We start from the raw sequence: 24,211 nt of genomic DNA, 5'->3' as shown, positions 1-24,211 counted from the left end.
CCTCGACAAAAACTTAACGATACTTCCTGATGCAAATATTCACTTTATACAGCACTTTTTAATTACATTTAAGTATTTGTTTTCCTGTAGTTCATCCTTCTACCGTCGTGATAAATGAAAGCAATGGAGATATTCTTACTTATGTGTTATTGTATTATTTTATCTTTCTCTTCGGTCTGGTCACACTAAAGGTGTTTCTGCAATAAGATTCTTTCCGAAATCTGCTCATCTTCTTCTGTCGTGTAGCATGGATTGTAAAATTAAGGTAAAAAGTCATTTTCTCTGTCTTACATGTCTTGTTCAAGTGGTTTAGTCAACGCAGGGAGTGCACAAATTTTCATTTTTAACTTAAATTTTATTCATATAGTTGAAACCAATTTTTCCTTCACATGCATGATCGTTCATTTGTAATGATTGATTTCTTTTATGAACACATCAATACTTTTTCTTTTCATGATAAATTTTTATTTCATTTTTTAGCTATGGGAGGTTTACAATAACAGAAGAATTGTGCGAACATTTAACGGTGAGTTTGGATATAATTTCTTGATTTTTTAAATTCAAGTGAAAAGACAAAGATGGGAATTTATTCGTCTCCTGTCAAAGTTATGTTGATGTTTTGCTTTTCTTATAACAGTGATTTATGATTTTGATCCATACATAAAAAACCATTTCTGTTTTATTGTATCGTTTTCTAGGCCACAATAAAGCTGTTCGTGATATATGCTTCAACAACGATGGAACTTCATTTTTAAGTGCAGCTTACGACAGATACTGTAAAATGTGGGATACGGAAGCAGGTTTGTTTTATTTTTCTTTTTTTGTTGTTGTGTATGTGTTCATGTTTAAGAAAATACTGAATTTTCTCGTTATTTTTACGTCCAGGTCAATGTTTAGGAAGATTCACGAACAGGAAGGTGCCATATTGTGTGAAGTTCAGTCCAGATGAAGTACGTACGTCATTTTTATAGCTCAGCTTGTAAATATTTGTAAATATTGTTTGCGTAACGGAAGAAGCATAAATTTTCATTTCAAATCAAACATTGACAATAATGTCGTGTTTAATGTCTGACAAGAAAATATTGACGGTATTTTGATATCAATGATATTTTATTGATTTTATGAATAACATTTATATGAATGAAATTTCATCGAAATAAAATATCGTTTTTTAGTGGGATACAAGATCTAATGAAATTATTCAAGAATATGACAGGTATTATCGCCATATTATATAATACTAATACTATGGTGTACAAATGCATCAAGGTTCCTACTCCTAGATGGGGGAGGGGGCAGGTCTTTCCTTAGTTTCAACCTCCAGATGGTTAAGGGGGGAGGTCTTTCCTGAGGCTCAACCTCCAGATGGGTGAGGGGGAGGTCTTTCCTGAGCCTCAACCTCCAGATGGGGAAGCAAATCCACGTTTAAGGTCTTTGTTTGAGAGAGCATCTAAACTAGTTCATTAAACTGAACAACTCTTTGTGCCTTCAGTTGCGAATGTTTAAGATTGTAACGTCATAGGTTCCAGGATCATGACGTCATAGGCTCCAGGATCATGACGTCATAGGTTGTTAAGATATAGGTTCTGAGCGAAAGCTTAATCATTGTGTTGCTTTGATTATATCTGCTAACCTTAAGTAAAATTAATTTAGATCGTGAGGACCTGGCAAAGAAGTGAGTTTATGTATTTACATTTGGTATACTGTTAAACAGAAGAGTAAAACATACTCTAAACATACTGTTAAACATACTCCGTCATTATTTACTAGATCGAATAAAAATTATTTACATATAATCTATACGATTCCGACTCACGTATCTATCGGACTGCTAACCTGAACTTACTTATCCACTTACTTATGTATTATTGTAATATTTTATCTTTCTCTTAGGTCTGGTCACATTAAAGGTGTTTCTGCAATAAGATTCTTTCCGAAATCTGCTCATCTTCTGTCGTGTAGCATGGATTGTAAAATTAAAGTAAAAAATCATTTTCTCTGTCTTACATGTCGTTGCTTATTTTGAGTTTGGTTGTATATCGTTGAATGTTCCTCCAACATTACTGGAGGTGAGAATTTTTAATAAATTACCATCACGACAAGCAATACATTTGAAACAATCAATTTCCTTTCAGAAACTGCAAGATGATATTCATGTAAGCGCCAACGGCTCTGTTTTTGTAAAATCTAACATACGACGAGGAGTTTTACCCAGGTAATGTGGGATATTTCACATTCATTTGGTTACAGGTCACATTTTTATTGATTCAAAAGATTGTTGAAAAAATAACATTTGCATTTTGTTGTATATTTTGCAAGACTTTTTTGTCATTTGATGTACATAGCGTTCCTTCTTTGTCATTCGATGTACATAGCGTTTCTTCTTTGTCATTCGATGTACATAGTGTTTCTTTGTCATTTCTTTCATTGATTAGCGTTCCTTCTTTGTCACATAGTTCCTTCTTTGTCATTCGATGTACATTCTTCTTTGTCATTCGATGTACAGCGTTCCTTCTTTGTCATTCGATGCGTTTTTGTCATTCGATGTGTTCATCTTTCTTCTTCTTTGTCATTCGATGTACATAGCGTTCCTTCTTTGTCATTCGATGTACATAGCGTTCCTTCTTTGTCATTCGATGTATAGCGTTTCTTCTTTGTCATTCGATGTACATAGCGTTTCTTCTTTGTCATTCGATGTACATAGCGTTCCTTCTTTGTCATTCGATGTACATAGTTTCTTCTTTGTCATTCGATGTACATAGCGTTCCTTCTTTGTCATTCGATGTACATAGCGTTCCTTCTTTGTCATTCGATGTACATAGCGTTCCTTCTTTGTCATTCGATGTACATAGCGTTCCTTCTTTGTCATTCGATGTACATAGTGTTTCTTTTTGTCATTCGATGTACATAGCGTTCCTTCTTTGTCATTCGATGTACATAGCGTTCCTTCTTTGTCATTCGATGTACATAGCGTTCCTTCTTTGTCATTCGATGTACATAGTGTTTCTTCTTTGTCATTCGATGTACATAGCGTTCCTTCTTTGTCATTCGATGTACATAGCGTTCCTTCTTTGTCATTCGATGTACATAGCGTTCCTTCTTTGTCATTCGATGTACATAGCGTTCCTTCTTTGTCATTCGATGTACATAGCGTTCCTTCTTAAGTCTTTACTCTCCTAAATGGGTCTTGATATCTTTGGCTGTTATATGTTCAACAACTTTGATTTGTTTTAGAATGTTAGAGGAGATATTAGACACACGTATTATGGTAAAGAAAGCTATGAAAGATTGTAAAGATGATAAAGTAAGTTGGTTTTATTAAACATTTGTTTTTGAAGCAATCTTTGATGTTTTTATAAGATCCAGTAGCTAAAACGTCATGGAGTTTTCATCATGTTCAAAAAAGATGCCTTTCCACTCTTCGTTTGTTTTCTTTAATCATTCAATATCATAAATAATTTACATTTTAGACTCTTCTTCAACTTCTTGGTGCTCGACAACTTGCTTTAAAGTTGATTACAAATGTCACTTATGGTTACACATCAGCAAACGTCTAGGGGCGAAGGCCTTGTGTTGAGGTAACTTTGATCTTGTCATGATAGAAATTTAAACAAACGATAGCTCTCCTCATTCCATCTAAACAGACCTTGCGCCGTAAACTTTGTATTCATGATAGAAATTTAAACAAACGATAACTCTCCCCATTCCATCTAAACAGACCGTGCCGTAAACTTTGTATTCATGATAGAAATTTAAACAAACGATAGCTCTCCCATTCCATCTAAACAGACCGTGTGCCGTAAACTTTGTATTCATGATAGAAATTTAAACAAACGATAGCTCTCCCATTCCATCTAAACAGACCTGCGCCGTAAACTTTGTATTCATGATAGAAATTTAAACAAACGATAACTCTCCCCATTCCATCTAAACAGACCGTGTGCCGTAAACTTTGTATTCATGATAGAAATTTAAACAAACGATAGCTCTCCCCATTCCATCTAAACAGACCGTGTGCCGTAAACTTTGTATTCATGATAGAAATTTAAACAAACGATAACTCTCCCATTCCATCTAAACAGACCTTGTGCCGTAAACTTTGTATTCATGATAGAAATTTAAACAAACGATAACTCTCCCATTCCATCTAAACAGACCTTGTGCCGTAAACTTTGTATTCATGATAGAAATTTAAACAAACGATAGCTCTCCCATTCCATCTAAACAGACCGTGCCGTAAACTTTGTATTCATGATAGAAATTTAAACAAACGATAGCTCTCCCATTCCATCTAAACAGACCTTGCGCCGTAAACTTTGTATTCATGATAGAAATTTAAACAAACGATAGCTCTCCCATTCCATCTAAACAGACCTTGTGCCGTAAACTTTGTATTCATGATAGAAATTTAAACAAACGATAACTCTCCCATTCCATCTAAACAGACCTTGCGCCGTAAACTTTGTATTCATGATAGAAATTTAAACAAACGATAACTCTCCCATTCCATCTAAACAGACCTTGCGCCGTAAACTTTGTATTCATGATAGAAATTTAAACAAACGATAACTCTCCCCATTCCATCTAAACAGACCTTGCGCCGTAAACTTTGTATTCATGATAGAAATTTAAACAAACGATAACTCTCCCCATTCCATCTAAACAGACCTTGTGCCGTAAACTTTGTATTCATGATAGAAATTTAAACAAACGATAACTCTCCCCATTCCATCTAAACAGACCTTGCGCCGTAAACTTTGTATTCATGATAGAAATTTAAACAAACGATAGCTCTCCCCATTTCATCTAAACAGACCTTGCGCCGTAAACTTTGTATTAATTGATTGTGTCTATATTATATATATTATATATTTACCAATTCATATATATATTTTAGATATAAGAAATAAATAGTATATTTACTGCAGATAATTGGTAAATATATAATATATATAATATAGATACATGTTGATTATTATGATTATCGTGAGCCTGGACTATGTCACATGCTCAGATTGAAATTCTATCAAGTGTTTATTGTCATACTGGATTCATTTTACTCTTAAAACCATCTGAATATTCTTTTCTGTTTTTCATCAGATTGCTGACGCCATTATTCGTAAAGCACGCGAGAGCCTGGAACGAGCTATCAATCTCGTGAACACAAGGGATGAGTGGGGTGCTCGTGTGGTATATGGGGACACCGATAGTCTTTTCGTATTAGTAAAAGGTGCCAGTAAAGAGAAAGCGTTTAAGATTGGAAAAGACATTGTTGATGCTGTTACTGCCGAGAATCCTAAACCTGTTAAACTAAAGTTTGAAAAGGTTTTTATCTATTGTAAAATTTTTTCTATTTGACAGATTTGAACTTTAAGATATATTTATGTATAACTAGGGATGATTTTTAGGTATATATGCCTTGTGTTCTTCAAACAAAGAAACGTTACGTTGGTTATATGTACGAAACATTAGAACAGAAAGATCCAGTGTTTCATGCAAATGGATAGAGACTGTACGGCGAGATACATGTCCAGCGGTCGCTAAGGTGTGGAAAAATCGACAATATTTACTGTGTCATCCAATCACACAAGATTCTGCAAGGGGTTATTTTGAGTTTAAAGCAGTCTGTGATTTTATTTTTCTAACAGATTTTAGAGAAGTCTTTAAGGATTTTATTTGAAGAAAGAGACGTGAGTCTTGTGAAGAAGTTTGTCCAGCGGCAGTTCGTAAAAATGATGAAAGATAGAGTATCGATTCAGGATTTCATCTTTGCTAAGGAATATCGTGGTATGAAAAGATATAAACCAAAAGCATGTGTTCCAGCGTTAAAAATTGCAAGGTCCATTTTATTGTTGAAATGAAAAATCCTTTTTATATTGTTGTCATGATTACAGTTTTACTATTTCTATTTTTGTATAGACGTTATTTGTCACGTGATCGTCGCGCGGAACCTCGCGTGAGAGAACGTGTACCTTACGTCATTGTTAACGGCAGTCCTGGACTACCATTGATTCAATTGGTTAAAGAGTAAGTTCAAATGTTGCTGTCTTTCGTTATTTTACTTTATGTATCATGACAAAAGCTGTTGGAATGTTATTAATAAATACTTTAGTATAAATATGATTGTCTTCATTAAACAATCTTCTTGTTTTAATTTTCTTCAGTCCTATTGATGTGTTAAATGATAAAAATCTACACCTCAATACCATCTACTATGTTCAGAAACAAATACTTCCTCCATTGGATCGAGTTTTTTCCTTGATTGGTGTTGATGTGTTTTCATGGTATACACAACTACCCCGCTATATCCCTCGACATCGTGTTATTGCAAGGAAACAAAAAGTTAGTTGTCATAAGTACATTCATGAATTGATGTAAAAGCTAAATTAATTTATTTGAACAAATTTTAGCGTTCGATTTCTCGGTTTTTTACAACTCTACACTGTCCTGTATGTGAACAATTAACACAGCACGGTTTGTGTCAAAGTTGTCGTAGCAACCCTCAAAAGTCTGTCTTTATTCTGGCAAGTAGAGTTGGGAACTGGGAAAGAAAATACAGTCATCTTAAAGAGGTATGCATAATAAATAACCTAATAATTATGGTTTGTCTTTTTCATGACATTTAATTTTTTTTCATATTGTAGATATGTTTTCAGTGTTGTGGAGCTAGAGATGAACAACTGAGCTGTATATCACTGGATTGTCCTGTTATGTTTAAACTAGAGAAGTTAAAACAAATATGGAATATGGAATGACATTAAGAGACTTTCAAAAAACAATTGAAGAAAGTTATGGTCAGTCAGAGGTAAACAATATAACCACCAAACGTTGATGGTATATTATCATCGTTGAAATCTTGATGAAATAGATATTTCACATTTTTCACTAGAGCATTTTCTTGGCGAAGCACATTTGTTATAGATTTAACTTTGTGAGGTTAAACCAAAGGCGGCCCAAAAAATCACTTAAATTGTATCAACAAACGATAGCTCGCCCCCTTCCATTGTAACAGCATGTATTTCATCCTCCGACGAGGACAAGGCGCTCTGCTCACTCTCCTGTTCGGAACCGCTTTCTTCGCTTGTTTCGGCCTTCATTTCAGGTTCATATTGATAGGGCAGAACCTCACCCGGTTGATTTTCGTGTATGTCATCCGTTACAGCAAAAAAATCCCGTAAAATACGCTTTAAATGTGTTGTAACGGAGTCAATCACAAACTATATTGTATTGTTGTTTTGACTGCTCACCAGCCAATGACGTCACTACCGCTCGAGAAAATTTTTTCAAAATTTTATCCAAGATGGCGCAATTTATAAAACTTTTGCTGCAAATATCTCAGCAACAAAATATTTGTGAGGAAAAATTTTTCTATTTTAGTTGTTAGACATCACAAAGGTTCAAAAATATGCCATAAAAATTTTCGTTGCCAATGTCCTTTAAATTGTATAAACAAACGATAACTCGCCCCATTCCATTGTAACAGGCCATGCCCCGCAAACTTTGTATTGATTAATTGTATCTATATTATATATTCATTTATGTATTTGTTTTTATTATTTATTAATATATTTTTAGGTAAATATATAATATAGATACAATCAATCAATACAAAGTTTGCGGGGCATGGTTTGTTACGATGGAATGGGGCGAGTTATCGTTTGTTTATACAATTTCAGTGATTTTTGGGCCGCCCATGGTTAAACTTTGTTATTTAAACATTCATATTTTTATAGCACAAATCGAAAGGGTTTTGGAGTTCCAGTAATTTATAATGGATCATAATGGATCACAATTTCGCTATTCTGTCAAGGATTGCCATCTAATCCAGGTATAAATGTACATAAATGATCACAAGAAATATTTTTTGTTCAATTGACTTAACTTCTTTGCATGTACTAAACAATGTCATTTTTATTATTCATAAAATAGTCTTTTGTTTTTGGACCACTGACATTTTTTCATTGTAACTCATTATTTTCGATATCAACAGACACATAAATGCAAGCAAAAGATTAATTAAGCATAGACGGACAAACAACGAAGCATGCAACATAGATATCAAAATAAGCCGAATAACAAATAGGGACTTTTAAACAACTTTCACGTTAATAAAATTTTTATTTCTTCAATTCATTTACCGTTTCACCAGCTTGGTTGCTGACGCATTCGAAAATTGTTTGTTTGATGTGCTTATAAGCATTTTAAAGTTTCCTTCTAATAATTATACAGGATGTATCATTGAAACATTTTTTATACAATGATAATTTCTAAAAAATAGGCACTCGATGAGTACGTAAGGATTTGCTTTTTTATGATTGACAATTACAAAATACCAGTATGATTGATATAATTTGACAAAAATGGGTGAGAACTCAAAATGTTGGGTATCAAAACACAACACCATAACAAGGTTTTGCCAACACAACCACTACAACTTTGTTGTTTACATTTTCTATGTTATGTATCTGCATAATGTCAAAAACATCTCGCTATTGCCTGCGTTTCACTAATCTATCGAACATTGGTGTCTACTATCAAATCTCTGAACAAACAAACGTTTCAATTAATAAAAATTTGGGAATGGTATATAAAAAAGTTGAAATATAAATTACACTATATCTTAGTAATGAGATGCCCTGATCCTCGTCGAAGACATTTCTCAATACTGCCTTTGAAAACGTTTTAACCTATGAATTAAAAAGCAAATAATGTTTCCTTACCATTATGTTATTTGCTTATATATTTTCAAAATTAGCACTGTTCTTCATCAGAAAATTTTAAATAATGACAAACATTAATGTCGAAATGTACGTTCAGGCGGTTAACGAATATTCGAGTTCTCGGAAAATACCGCCATTTTTTAAGTGCTTTTTATGTCATTGAGTTTACTATTTATCTTAGGTTTGTTTGAAACGTCGAATTTTACATGAGCCGAATGCATTTAAAACAAAAGATATCGAGGATTTTTTCTCATTTTCTTTTGTTTTAATGCATTTGGTTCATGTAAAATGCGACGTTTAAAAGAACCTTACCTTTAACGACATAAAGAATTTTCTGCTTAAGCCTGGTTCACATATGACAGAGACATGACTGAAGCATTATTAAGGGCAAGCCTGAGATGCTTTCTGATCTTGTGGCTGAGGCAGACCTGAGGCATGTCTGCGATGCTTTTTAATGACATAATTCAAATCGCCGATTGACCACAAAAATTTAGCGGCAGTTTGAATTTGACAAAATAGTGCTTCGTAAATTGAGAATAGCAAATTATGCGGCCCTTTTAACAATCATTTCAAAATACATCAAAGATGGGAGAGCCGGTTTGAAAAAAAGAAAATAATTTGGATTTTACTCTTTGATTTTTGTACTCTGGACACGATTTATCATAAATAGCCCGATAGTTGCGTATTGTATCCATAAGTTTTTATTTTTATCGTAAAGTGATCGGAATTTTTCCATTGAGTCTTTTTTTGGTTCCATGTCCTGTGTTGAAAATTCATCCGCCATCTTTTTACCCAAATGCATGATGGGAAATATTGCCGCCGGTCAATCTGAGAATTGTTCACATTTAACATAAATAACCAAAATATATTCCGTACACCGCCGTTAAGCCGCCGACATGCAGGGAAACTTGAACACAACTCAACTATAATGGAATTTCAGCGGTATACTGCAGGTAACTCCTACGACTGCCTGAAACACCATTAGTGTGTCAGCCATGAGTTTTTACATTTGCCTTAAGAGCAACGCAGGCATCGTCACAGGTATGCCTCAGTCATGTCTCAGTCATATGTGAACCAGGCTTTACGCAAGCAGTAAACCTTAAAAATTAAAGCGTTGGCTCATGAAAAACAAAAAGAAATGAGATGCAATTAGCAAGTCATTTTTACTTGTGTACCATGTAGAATTAAGTACACGCCTAAGAACTGACCAATCAGAAAACACACGCTTTCCGCAACTTGGGGCATATTTTAAGATAAACTCAAACTTTCAATGCGTTATTTAAATCTCTACCTTCCTACATACACGAAGAATATTTGCCGAGAGCGAAATATATCTTTGACTTTTTCCATAACATTTTCAGGTAAATGTGATTTTTGATATTCGTGTTAGGAGAGAACTCTCTCTTTGATTGAAGTGTGAAATGTAAACGACATTAATATCTTTATGCAAAATGTGTGACCTAAATATATCTTCTTATAAAGTTTTCGTTTTTGTTAATATTAATTCTTTGCTTTATTTTAGACGTGAACATTTTTCTGTTAATGCGATCGAGAAACATAGAACAAATGTTTGTGGTTTTAATTCACCATGATGGAGGACTTATATAAATAAAGAAATTGATTATTGACCACGATGAAAACGTATTTGGCTTTTGTTCACCATTCCCTTGAGGCTGAGCTATTTACGAATTGATATTCTACTTCGTCGGAACTGCTTTATAACTGAGGAAATATTAAGATGGTAAGTATCTTTTTCCTCCTTCATCGTTTTTGACAGTAATTTTACAAGACGTATATATATTGTGATTCCACCAGGCCGTTTACATGGCAAGCTATGAATGGGAAATCAAAAGAATTTTTTCTTTAGCGACGTTTCAATCTCCAGTGTCTCCAAGTCAAATACAGTTTATTGGTCTTTGGCTGTTTTAAAACGTTTTCCTGAGCATTTTTCTTTCTTAGATCACGATTCATGTCTCGACAATTGATCGAAAGACAAGTCACTTTTAACCAACGATTTATAATGGTAAAATTTTTACAGCAACAAAATAAACTCATGAGAAAGTTATGTTTATCTCAGGTGTTTAACTTAGCTATTGTAACTTTACACAATTTCATTTTCTTTACAGATGAATAAAATTACGCCAACTTGATTAGTACAATCTAGTACAACTTGATTAACCGCGTGTAAAACAGTGCTCTATGCTTTTATTTCTTCCAAATGCTTCACAGTGTAGTTAAACACCTCGATCGATTTCAGCGTAGTGAGCGTACACTTGATGATCTTTGCAAAATTTCTTTTGTAATCAAAATATCTTACAATATGTCTCAAAAGAACTGATCATCTTTGAAATCAGCCGATAGTTTGAAATTTGCATGATTCAGCGGCAATGATTGATCTCCACGCTATGAGGTATAAATGTAATTAAAATAAGTTTCTTGACTGGGATTTTTAATGCACTGTAGCTTCTATATTATACGTATGTAGTTATTAATTTATTATGTAATTAACTACGTTTAATTAAGGCTCCTTGAGGATCAATTTTTGCTGAATCATGGAAATTGTAAATGTCAGATAATTTCAAATATTGTCAAGATTGAAAAATGAGACATCACCATGAAATATGTGATAGTCAGTCAACAAACCAGCAAAATCAAAGTGAAGCACCTTTCATGTTGATGGAAAAATGCTCAAAGGTGAAAGAATGCGACATTGACCAAAAATATTTTCAATGCGCTTGCATTTCACTCATTTTCCTTCCAAATCGCAACAAACAACATAGCATTCCATAGCTAGAACCAAGAACTCTTTTTGTAAATATTTAAAACTACAGTTATTTATTCAGTAATTTACACGCATCAGCAAGTAAAAGTTGGATTACCTTTTTTTGAAACACCCTGTATCAAGAACTTAGATCCCCAGACCGTGGGGTTCCCTTTGATAAATCAACTTAAATGTATATTTTATTAAATACGTGTATAATTTACGGAAAATAAAAATAAGAATCAAAGGAAGATATCAGAATTCAGCCTTTAATAACACCATGACAACTCGTAGTGTATAGCAAGTGTACCAGTGCTATGAAAATAAATATTTTGTTGTTCAATTACTTTTTCGTTACTCACTACACTACATATGAGATGACAACAGTAAATATGGGCCAGACACACATAATTAGAGTAAAAGCTCCATTTTTCTTGGCTACATCACTACCTAAAACATACATAAAGATAAATTACATTGTCAGGTGGTCACCAATGCCAGATCTATCAAATCGCTTGTCAGCAAAGGATTTTATTGTGCTTAGTCTTTACAGAAAGGAATGGATTTGTGGCTCCATTTCAAGGAACAAGATTCTCTGTTAGCCTTGGCTTTTGGATATGTTTTCTTTCTCCTTTAGCTGACCAGCAACAGTTGTATTTTCAATTTCTGTAGGCAAAGGTTTAAATGGAGTGTTTGTTTGGTTCTTTTTGTTGTTTAATAAGAAAAATCTTAACATGAGCATTATATACATGTAAAATTTATAGTGCTTAGTAAGTTTTCTAAAAAGCCCAAACATTGGCTTTGCTGTGTAAATATACAAATTTCTGTTCACTGTGATTAATGGTAAAATATAATTTGTATTTAAAAGAATTGTGCGCAGAGAGAAGGTCAATAGTTTGCTTACTTGATTAAACATTTCTTTCTATTTACGGTTGGGAATTTACACCTTAATTGTTGTGACAATGTTCTTTTTTTGCCTACATCTAGATGTAGTAAATCTCATTTTTACTTTATATTTGATTTTCTTAGGATCAGAGATAACCACAACATTTTGTATTGTGATTTTGTGATAAAATCATTTATGTAGCTGAGAGAATCAGTTTTAAAGCAATGTAAGGTATAAACTAAAGCAAAACCAAGACATGAATGTCATAGCAATGAAAATGACTCATTACTGTCCATATCAGTAGTAAAGACACCAGTAGAAATGAGTCATTTACTGTTCTTATCAGTTGTAAAGACATTAGCCAAAAATGTCTGGTCATGTCATTCACTCCTGAACATGGATACATACTTTAAAGGAGGGTGTTGCCCTAGAAATATATTCCTAATATAAACTTTTTATAGTTTGTACACAATTTCTCTAATGTTCAAATAATATTTTGGAAAAAAATAAGAAGTTCCTTGCAAAATGAAATACTAACTGTTACACACAATGCCAGAGCTCTTCAAGATACCCTGGTAATAAATGACATAGCAGACTCTTTATTTTGGGTAGGAGGCACATATTCATGTATTCATGTTCTGCCACATTAAGTTCCTTTGAAATCCATTGTTTTCAACAGATTTAGACATGTTAATTAGGGGGGGGGGCACAAATTCATATATGCAAGTATCCTGCACCACTGCTGGGATTTTTTATATAATAGTAAATCTTGTAGTCTAAAATCTGGCAGTCTAAAATCTTGTAGTCGGACAGTTAAATGTGTCATTTTCACTTCTGTCAATGCTATGGCAATGTCCTGCTTTTTCTTCTTCAGGTTATTTATAACTTTTACTTTAAGTTGCCTTTATAGTTTGAACTATAATAAAGTATTATTGAATCAATCATTAAATAAATATTTCCTCCAAAGTTAAAAAAAACAAACATTGTCAAAACAATTAAGGTGTTAGTCCCCAAATCAAGTATGATTGAATCAAATAACAATAACTGCATGTCCATTTCAAAAAACTACAATTCTCATAAATAGAAATTATATTTTGTAAATTATATGAATGAATAGAAATAAATATAGAAAAGACTGTATTCATACTTATATAGCAAAGCAAATCTTGTGGGCTTTTCAGCATTTCAAAAAGGGATGTTACATGATCATGGTTGCTGTAAGATCAGTATTTACTCTCATTATACAAGAAAATGACCCAACAACATTCATTTTAAGGAACTTCACAACTTCTGAATAGCTAGATATTGCAAACTAAACTCATAAATATACTTTGATAGTTCCATACAAGTTTCTTAATAAAAACTGTTCCAGTAAATAAATGACAGTTGAAAACTTGAAAATACAAATGTTTGAATATTGTCAATAATATATTTATATCTTTTATAAATATACAACTGTTGTTATTTGAACCTTTGTTAAAAGAAATCTACAATACAACTGTTTCTAATCAGCTTTAGTATAAAGAAGACATACCTAAAATGAAAAGAGAAATTGATTTTCTTCTTCATTGAAAATGAGCTACAAATTCATTTCCTCTTCTTATATCTCTTTGTACGTTTTCTCAAAGACAGGAGTATTTTAGCTTTTAGCAAATGAAAGATAAGTAGAAGTCCAAATGCTTCAGTTTCAATATCTATAGTTTGTTTATAACCAAATGAAGATTGTTGTATATTATTTCAGTACATGTCCAGGTCCAAATGTTTTTGTTTTAATTTCTATCGCTCGTTCATAAAAATCTTTTGATTTTTCGTACTCTCCCATTCGACTGTAAACCAAACCCAGATTTTTGTACGTTTTCGCAATATTAACATGGTCAGGTCCAAATGTTTTCGTTTGAATTTTCATTGCTCGTTCACAAAAAGTTTTTGCTTTTTCGTACTCTCCTATATTACTGAAAACCGAACCCAGATTGTTGTACGTTTTCGCAATATTAACATGGTCAGGTCCAAATGTTTTCGTTTGAATTTCATCGCTCGTTCATAAAAATCTTTTGCTTTTTCGTACTCTCCCATATTACTGTAAACCGAACCCAGATTGTTGTACGTTTTCGCAATATTAACATGGTCAGGTCCAAATGCTTTTGTTTGAATTTTCATCGCTCGTTCATAAAAATCTTTTGCTTTTTCGTACTCTCCCACTTTATCGTAAACTGAACCCAGATTGTTGTACGTTGTCGCAATATTAACATGGTCAGGTCCAAATGTTTTCGTTTCAATTTCTATCGCTCGTTCATAAAAATCTTTTGCTTTTTCGTACTCTCCCATTTCATTGTAAACCAAACCCAGATTGTTGTACGTTGTCGCAATATTAACATGGTCAGGTCCAAATGTTTTCGTTTCAATTTTCATCGCTCGTTCATAAAAATCTTTTGCTTTTTCGTACTCTCCCATTTTCTGTAAACTTAACCCAGATTGTTGTACGTTGTCGCAATATTAACATGGTCAGGTCCAAATGCTTTTGTTTTAATTTTCATCGCTCGTTCATAAAAATCTTTTGCTTTTTCGTACTCTCCCATATCTCCGTAAACCGAACCTAGATTGGCGTACGTTGTCGCAATATTAACATGGTCAGGTCCAAATGTTTTCGTGTAAATTTCTATCGCTCGTTCATAAAAATCTTTTGCTTTTCCGTACTTTCCCATCTTTTTGTAAACCAAACCTAGATGGACGTACGTTGTCGCAGTATAAACATGGTCAGGTCCAAATGTTTTCGTGTAAATTTCTATCGCTCGTTCATAAAAATCTTTTGCTTTTTCATATTCTCCATTCTCCCAAAGCAATGAACCCAGCTCGTTGTACGAATATGAAACATCAATATGATCAACACCTAACACTTTAGTTTGAATTTCTGTTATTTCATAAAGTACTTTAGTTGCAAGTTTATAGTTGCAAAATCTTTTCAAAACATCTACAAAATATTTGGCAAATTTCCAATTTCTTTCATCAAGTTTTTGTTTTGATGATTTTACATCGATCAACTTATTTAGGAAATGTTGAAATGATGAATTTGTTATGAATTTAATTAGATGTGGAATTATTTTGATTTCATCTTCTCTGTCTTCGAAATGATTTAGTGCCCAAGCAACTTGACAGGCAAGATCGGCTGCAGACTTTTAGAATTATTTTCGTTTTGTTTACAGCCAAAGGTCTGCGATGAATAATTTATGATGGCTTCGTGTACAACGCTGTGCAGGCGGATGTCGTTGTTTTCCGTTTGAAGGAATAAAGAACAATGCTTTAATTGAAGACAGACATCTTCTGCAGATTTTGTGGATCAATGCTTTTAATAAATGTATTATAACATCTTGTGGTAAGGGATCGAAAGATATTATTGAGAAAAGTTTAAAACATGTTCCAACAAGATGGATTCTTCAGCATTTTTGTACTGCTAACATAACAGTTTTCATTCCTAAGTAAGCTGAGTTTATTTTTGAAAATTGGCATCCATGTTCTGTCGCTCTCCTTCATTCAACTTATCAAAATATTGCTCCCACGTGAATGTCGGATTTACACTTTTTACACTACCTACGTAGGAAGCAGCATTTGCCAGGAACAACGGTTGACGATTTAAATTGTCTGATAAATCCTTTAAAAATTTTTCATCTTTATTATGAATATCAGAAAAGACAGATAGAAGTTGTCGACATTCTTCATTGTTCATACCATGACTAACTGAAATGTGATTATTTAGATTTCCATTTGGTGGTATGGCATCTGTATTTTGGACAGTTACCATAATTTGTCCATTTTTCCAGCTATGATCACCAACTTGAGGTAATAATGGATAAATTTTATGAAGTTCAACCACGTTATCAACAACAATCCACCATGTTTGCCAAGATTTCAGTTGTTGTGTCAGCAATAATTGAAAATATTTAATTTTGTCTTCGTTGCTTTTTGCTTCTTTCTGAATATTTTCAATGACAGTTTTATCATTGCTTAATCGTTTACAAAGTTCAGCATAAGTTTTCAAAAGAGAGTCGATATCTTTTCCTTCGAGTGTCATCACAAATGTCGTGTTCTTTTCCCAGTCAAACGAGTTATACATTTCTTCACAAATTTGTCTAGCTAATTGAGATTTACCACTGCCAGGATTACCAGAAATATAGTAATATGTTAGTTCATTATTGTTAGTACTGCGCAAGTTATTGAGATCTGCTGTGATTTGATTAAGTAACTCTGTACGTTTAACCACATCGTGATTTGATTTGCAAGGAAGTACTTGAAAAGAATTAAATTTATTTCGTTCACTTTTTATTTTGATAATTTCAGTGAATGAAAATCCTAGATCTTGAAATGAGTTTTCAATATCACAAACCATTGTGTGATAATCAGCATCAGATAATTTACCATCTTCATTATGAGCGATTTGTTTCTTACTTTACGAATTTCATTCACAGCATTTTAACTTTTGGATCAATTTTGTTCCAATTGAGTGGGTAAACAATATTGCTTTACATAATGTCGTACAATCCCACTTACTTGTGTCACCATCTTTAAATTTTGACAAAATTTGTTTATCACAAAATTTTTCTGACATTTCAATATTGAACAACTTCTGACCACTGTTTGTATTTTCCATTCTCCGTGGTTTTTGTAATGAGTGTTCCACTCTTGGATAAATAAATCAACAAGTTTCTTTTAACGACATCTTTAAGTATTTTCTGCAAGTAGTTGTAATTTTTCTTCTCTTGACTGCATCTAAGGGTCATAAAATATTAATATCAACATAAATTGTTTGTTTAATTTGAATTTATAGACAACTAAAATTGTTGAAGATCAAACATAGCTACGTAATGTTACAGTTTTACTTGTACGTGTAAATGAATATCGAGGATGGCAGCTGAAAACAACGCAATTGGACATTTTAGTTTTCCTGCATTTAGGCATTTGACCACATTTTGGTAGTGGCGTCGCCAGGATTTTGCGAGTGGGGGGCACAAAATTTGTACCACGTCCGTTGCTAGCGAATTGGACCTAAAAATTGTTTCTACACTGGAAAATTTTTGAAATGTTTATCACAACATGAATGGCTTCAATTTTTTAACTTCCCAGCTTAACCTTGGAGGATTTGTACATTCTTCGTGTTATAACGTTACGTAGATTGATTATTGATTTTAATGAAATGTTTTCATATTATAATACTCCAAGAATTGTTGTATTTTCAAGAGCCTTACTCTTAGTTATTGCTATATTTGTTTTTTTTTCTGCTTCAAAACTGACTAACGCTTTTGCAGAGTTCGTCCAATGTCTGGACTACAGAAGTTTGTCTCTTGTGATTCGGGAGGCGAAAGACAATGGACGGAGAGCTTTAGAAATCCTCAGACATCACTATCAAGGCAGAGAAAAACCTCGCATCATCGTTCTTTACACGGAACTCACTTCGCTGAAGAAAAGTGACGACGAGGTTGTCACAGATTATATATTGTGAGGGGAACGATCGGCAACAACCTTAAAAGAAGCCGAGGAGATAATAAGTGATGCACTACTCATTGCAATGGTTTTAAAGGGTCTGTCAAGCACGTACGACGTCTTTGCTACCGTAACAGTTCAAAGGGAAAGACAAATGACATTTACGGAATTTAAAAACTCGTTACGAAGTCACGAAGAAAATATCAAACCATTTTCACCAAAAACTGAGGTAGGTGACAACGTTATGTATGTGAAACCAAAATTGGACGGAAATTGTTTCAAATGTGGAAGAAAAGGACACAAATGCTCACATTGCCGAGTGAAGGGGAACAAATGGTGCTCCATATGCAAGACCAAGACCCACGACACGAAAAATTGCCGAACAACGAAAGAAACGTCCAAGTCAGCTAAAGACGGGCAGTGCTGTGGCAGTCAACAGCAACACTCCTTTTTATTCGTGTCAAAGGATGAAGAAGAGAACGCTGAAGCAGACGTGAAGGATAAGAATAAAACGAATTTAAGTCTACTGGTGGACACAGGAGCTACAAGCCACATTATTAACAATAAGTCAAAATTTATAAATTTTGATAGTAAATTTGATAGTAAAGCGCATGTTATTGAATTAGCAGATGGCAGTAAAGCCAACATAGTAGTCGGTAAAGGTACTGCTAAAGTCAAATTAGTTGACTTGCATGGAGATGCGCAGGATGTCTTATTAAGTAATGCCTTATATGTTCCATCTTACGATCAAAATATATTCTCAGTAAATGCTGCCGTAGAAAAGGAGGCAAAAGTTAAATTAGATAAGCAAGATAAGCATGTACAGTGCCCTGATGGTACAACGTTTGGAATAAGACAAAAAGGCAAACTTTACTATATAAATAGCATATCATCTTCGAATAAAAATGCATGTTCTCTTTACGAGTGGCACAAGGTTCTAGGTCACTGCAACTACAAGGATGTTAGGAAACTAGAGAAGGTGGTTAAAGGGATGAAAATCACAGACTTGAGGGAAGTTGAGTGTGAGGTTTGTACGCAAGGTAAAATGTGTCGGACGAAAAGTAAGCTGGAAGATAAAAAGGCGGGAGGTCCTATTGAGTTTATTCACACGGATCTTGCAGGTCCTATTGATCCGGATAGAAGAGAAGGGCTTAGATACGCATTGTCGTTTGTGGATGATTATTCAGGATTGAATATGGTCTATTTTCTTAAGCATAAAAGCGATACACCACAAGCATTAAAACAGTTTTTAGGAGATGTTGCACCTTACGAAAGTGTGAAGCGCATAAGAAGTGATATCGGCACTGAATTTACAAGCGAGAAGTTCAAATCGATTCTTAGAGAAAACAAAATTAGACATGAAACTAGTGCACCATATTCGCCACACCAGAACGGCACAGTTGAGAGATCGTGGTTAACTTTATTTAACATGGCTAGGTGTCTATTGCTAGAGGCGGAACTAGCAAAATCTATATAGACATATGCCGTCATGGCATCTGCTTATATTAGGAATCGTTGTTTTACTTCGAGTTTTAACAAAACTCCGTTCGAAGTGTTTAGAGGCTCAAAACCAGACTTGAGCAAAATGCACGTTTTTGGTTGTGTTTGTTATGGTTATTCACAAAATTCCAAAAAGTTAGACCCTAGAAGGAAAGAAGGTATTTTCGTAGGGTATGATAAAAATAGTCTAGCATATCTACTATACTACCTTGACATTAACAAGGTAGAGCGTGTAAGATGCGTTAAGTTCTTCAGGGAGTGTAGCAGGGAACTGCCAGAACTAGATGATGAAGAACTTGCACGTCAGATAGCAAAATTGAATGAAAGAAACCCCAAAACAACTAACGAAGACATTAGTGCTCCAGAGACATCTAGAGAATCAAGATACCCCACTAGGATAAGAAGTAAGAGTAAATATCTTGAACAGTATGTGACAGAAGAAGTTTCAGGGGAGGATACTGTCTCATATACCGTAGATTATTGCTATAGAGTATCCAACATCCCAACAACATATTCCCAAGCAATAAGCTCCAATGAAAATGCAAAATGGCAAAAAGCCATGAATGAGGAAATTAAAGCGTTAATAGACAATGATACGTTTAAACTTGTTCCACCCCCAACAAATAGAGACATAGTGGAGGAAAATGGGTATACACCGTAAGAGTAGGGTAACATGAAGAAGAGACACATAAAGCCCGTTATGTAGCAAAACGATACTCGCAGACTCCCGGTATTGACTACAACGAAACCTTTTCGCCAACTGCACGCATGTGTTCTATCCGTGTATTGCTTCAACACGCTGTTCAAAACAACATGTTATTGCATCAGATGGATGTAAAAACAGCTTATCTTAACGCCCCAATGGACCGCGAAATTTATATGCAGTAACCTGAAGGATATGAGGAAATAGATAAAAAAGGTGAAAATGTTGATTTTTTAGCCTTGCCGTACCAATGATATTTGAAAAGACTAGTGCAATTAATTGTTGGTGATAATGGAAGAATAGTCTGTATTTTGAAATGATAAATTATCCAATTATCTATGAAAGGTGAAATTAAAAATCAATATACCTTAACAAATTTAGAAAGATTAAAGGAGACGCAACCAACTACATCATGTCTTTGCTTTTTCTTGATAATAAAGAAATTGGAATGTTCAATAAATGCTTGATTTTAATCACCTGCTGTTTTTATTGTAAAATATTGAGTTCTGTTCATAACAGCGAGACGATAAAATGAGATGGGCAAATTTTATATTTTAGCTATGACTTATGAGAATACATGAAGAAGGGATGATTTATAAATTTAACAACAAATTATGTTTCAGTTAAATTTGATAAACCTTATACACAGTTTACATATATTTATTTGAATTATTGAAATGCTCTGGAAAACTAAACTATTAACAAACGCAAAGTTGAGGCAGCGAGGCAAAATATATAATACCATTTTTACCAATAAGATAGCTCGAAAAAATTAAGATTATAAACCACAACTTTTCTTATAATTATTTTTGACGACTGATACTAGGTAAGACGAATAATTTTCTCACATCTCAGTAATCAGAGATACTTCAAAACTGATAGCGTTTGGACTTGACAGTTCATCATGCAAAGTCTTGTCATTTTGTGAACTTTTGACGCAAACAAATATTTTAAATAGTCTATCTTACCACAAGTTGAACAATTATAGACCAGAAAAAATCACGTGTATTATCACGTGAAGATGTGAGCTTTTTACTCTAATTAGGCGCAATTTCTAAAGACATACCTAGCAAAACGTTTTTATGTCATCATCTGTGTTAGGAATAAAATAAATAGATAGATGACTATTTGAATGCGGAAAAAATTCTTCTTGATAAAAGCAATGTTAGTTAAAATTAAAATTTTTGCACATAATGATATGCATAACTAAAAGTCTGTGACGTGTCATAATTTTGATTCATCTTGTTAATTATTTAGCTTTGCCGTACCAATGATATTTGAAAAGACTATTGAAATTAATTGTTGGTGACAATGCAAGAAAGGTCAGTATTTTGAAATGATAAATTATCCAATGTATTATTGGGAAAATCCCACCAAAATCAACAGATGTATCAATATAAAACATATGAAGTGCGAATTCCACCACGAAAATGACATTCAGGTTTTTTTTGAAAAATATAACAAAATTCTAGACATAAGAACAAACAGTGACAGAATGATAGGTGAACTTTATAATCAACATACCTTAACAAATTTAGAAAGATTAAGGGAGACGCAACCATTCACATGATGTGTTTGCTTCTGCTTGATAATAAAGAAATTGGAATGCTCAATAAATATGGGGCGCGAAGTGTTTCTTTATTATTTACGGAATTTTTAATGTTTAATTTCATTATTTATTAAATAACCAAACGTAATAGGTTGGTTATTTCAAATAATCAATTGACAAAATTTGGTTATTTAATAAATAACCATTTTTATTTCGGCGCCGATTTGGTTATATCAAATAACCAATTTTACGCTAATTGGTATTTAATAAATAACCATTTTTAATTCGGTAATCAAATTGGTTATATCAAATAACCAATTGTACGCTACTTGGTTATTTATTAAATAACCATTTTTAGTTCGGTACCGATTTGGTTATATCAAATAACCAAATAATTTTGTTACACTTGGCACACTTGAGATGACGTAACGTTCGTGTTCTACTTACCCTCCCCCCTGAGGAAAGTTCTGAAACATGGCTTCCGGTTTAATATTATACACTGATTTAAGCAGAAAGCGCGCAAAACAAGGAATGGCGGATAATAGAAATGATATTTCGAGAAGGCTGACAGAAGCGATAGGAAGGGTAAGCTCATCTGTGAAATTTGTTTCAAATCAACAAAGACAGACTACTGTTGGATTGATATAAACTAAATGCGAAATAACTCGCTCATTTACCTCTCTTGTACCCAAAGTTTGCGTGATTACCCTTCCTATCGCTTCTGTCAGCCTTCTCGAAATATCATTTCTATTATCCGCCATGCCTTGTTTTGCGCGCTTTCTGCTCAAATCAGTGTATAATATTAAACCGAAAGCCATGTTTCATAACTTTCCACAGCGGGGGAGGGTAAGTAGAACACGAACGTTACGTCATCTCAAGTGTGCCAAGTGTAACAAAATTATTTGGTTATTTGATATAACCAAATCGGTACCGAACTAAAAATGGTTATTTAATAAATAACCAAGTAGCGTAGAATTGGTTATTTGATATAACCAAGTCGGCGCCGAAATAAAAATGGTTATTTATTAAATAACCAAATTTTGTCAATTGATTATTTGATATAACCAAACTTATGCTAGTCCAAAAAATGGTTATTTGAAATAACCAACCTATTACGTTTGGTTATTTAATAAATAATGAAATTAAACATTAAAAATTCCGTAAATAATAAAGAAACACTTCGCGCCCCATAAATAAATGCTTGATTTTAATCACCTGCTGTTTTTATTGTAAAATATTGAACTCTGTTCATAACAGCGAGACGATAAAATGAGATGGGCAAATTTTATATTTTAGCTCTGACTGATGAGAATACACGAAGAAGGGATGATTTATAAATTTTACAACAATGTATGTTTCAGCTCAATTTGATAAACCTTATACACAGTTTACATATATTTATTTGAATTAATGAAATGCTCTGGAAAACTAAACTATTAACAAACGCAAAGTTGAGGCAGCGAGGGCAAAATATATAATACCATTTTTACCAATAAGATAGCTAAAAAAAATTAAGATTATAAACAACAACTTTTCCAATAATTATTTTTGACGAATTATACTAGATAAGACGGTTAATTCTCTCACATCTCAGTAATCAGAGATACTTCAAAACTGATAGCGTTTGGACTTGACAGTTCGTCATGCAAAGTTTTGTCATTTTGTGAAATTATGACGAAAACAAATATTTTAAATAGTCTATCTTACAACAAGTTGAACAATTATAGACCAGAATAAAATCACGTGTACTATCACGTGAAGATGTGAGCTTTTTACTCCAATTAGGCGCAATTTCTATAGACATGCCAAGCAAAACGTTTTTATGTCATCATCTGTGTTAGGAATAAAATAAATAGATAGATGACTATTTGAATGAGGAAAAATTCTTCTTGATAAAAGCAATGTTAGATAAAATTAAAATTATTGCACATAATGTATGCATAACTATAGTTCTGTGACGTGTCATAATTTTGATTCATCTTGTTAATTATTTAGCCTTGCCGTACCAATGTTATTTGAAAAGACTATTGAAATTAATTGTTGGTGACAATGCAAGAAAGGTCAGTATTTTGAAATGATAAATTATCCAATGTGTTATTGGGAAAATCCAACCAAAATCAACAGACGTAGCAATATAAAACATATGAAGTGTGAATTCCACCACGAAAATGACATTCAGGTTTTTTATGACAAATATAACAAAATTCTAGACATAAGAACAAACTATGGCACTATGATAGGTGAACTTTATAATCAACATACCTTAACAAGTTTAGAAACATTAAGGGAGACGCAACCATCTACATGATATCTTTGCTTCTGCTTGATAATAAAGAAATTGGAATGCTCAATAAATGCTTGATTTTAATCACCTGCTGTTTTTATTGTAAAATATTGAATTCTGTTCATAACAGCGAGACGATAAAATGAGAAGAGCAAATTTTATGTTTTTGCTATAATTGAAATATATACGACAGGGATTAATTTAGAAATTTTATTGCAAATTCAAATTCAGTTCAACTCAATCAACTCATAAATGTTGTACACATTTAACTATTATTAATTTTCAGTATTGACATGGCTGTACGGGACCAAAACATCAGGATGCGGACACTATTTT

The 24,211-nt window shown here is 33.2% G+C and overlaps 1 long non-coding RNA gene and 1 pseudogene across 1 annotated transcript; one reads left to right on the top strand and one right to left on the bottom strand.

Moving 5' to 3' along the window:
- The first annotated feature begins 162 nt into the window (after nucleotides 1-162).
- Nucleotides 163-10,876, top strand: LOC124442025 (annotated as a pseudogene).
- A 921-nt stretch (nucleotides 10,877-11,797) lies between these two features.
- LOC124442085 lies at nucleotides 11,798-14,170 on the bottom strand. The gene is made up of 2 exons (XR_006947098.1): nucleotides 13,902-14,170; nucleotides 11,798-11,931 (listed from the first exon to the last, which is right to left on the bottom strand). It is a non-coding gene; the product is annotated as an uncharacterized LOC124442085 (long non-coding RNA).
- Between the last annotated feature and the right edge of the window lie 10,041 nt (nucleotides 14,171-24,211).

This window comes from Xenia sp. Carnegie-2017, unplaced genomic scaffold (genome assembly GCF_021976095.1).
Source record: "Xenia sp. Carnegie-2017 unplaced genomic scaffold, XeniaSp_v1 HiC_scaffold_20, whole genome shotgun sequence".
NCBI lineage: Eukaryota > Metazoa > Cnidaria > Anthozoa > Malacalcyonacea > Xeniidae > Xenia > Xenia sp. Carnegie-2017.
The sequence above is the reverse complement of the archived record's forward strand: the minus strand, read 5'-3'. Positions and strand labels throughout refer to the sequence as shown.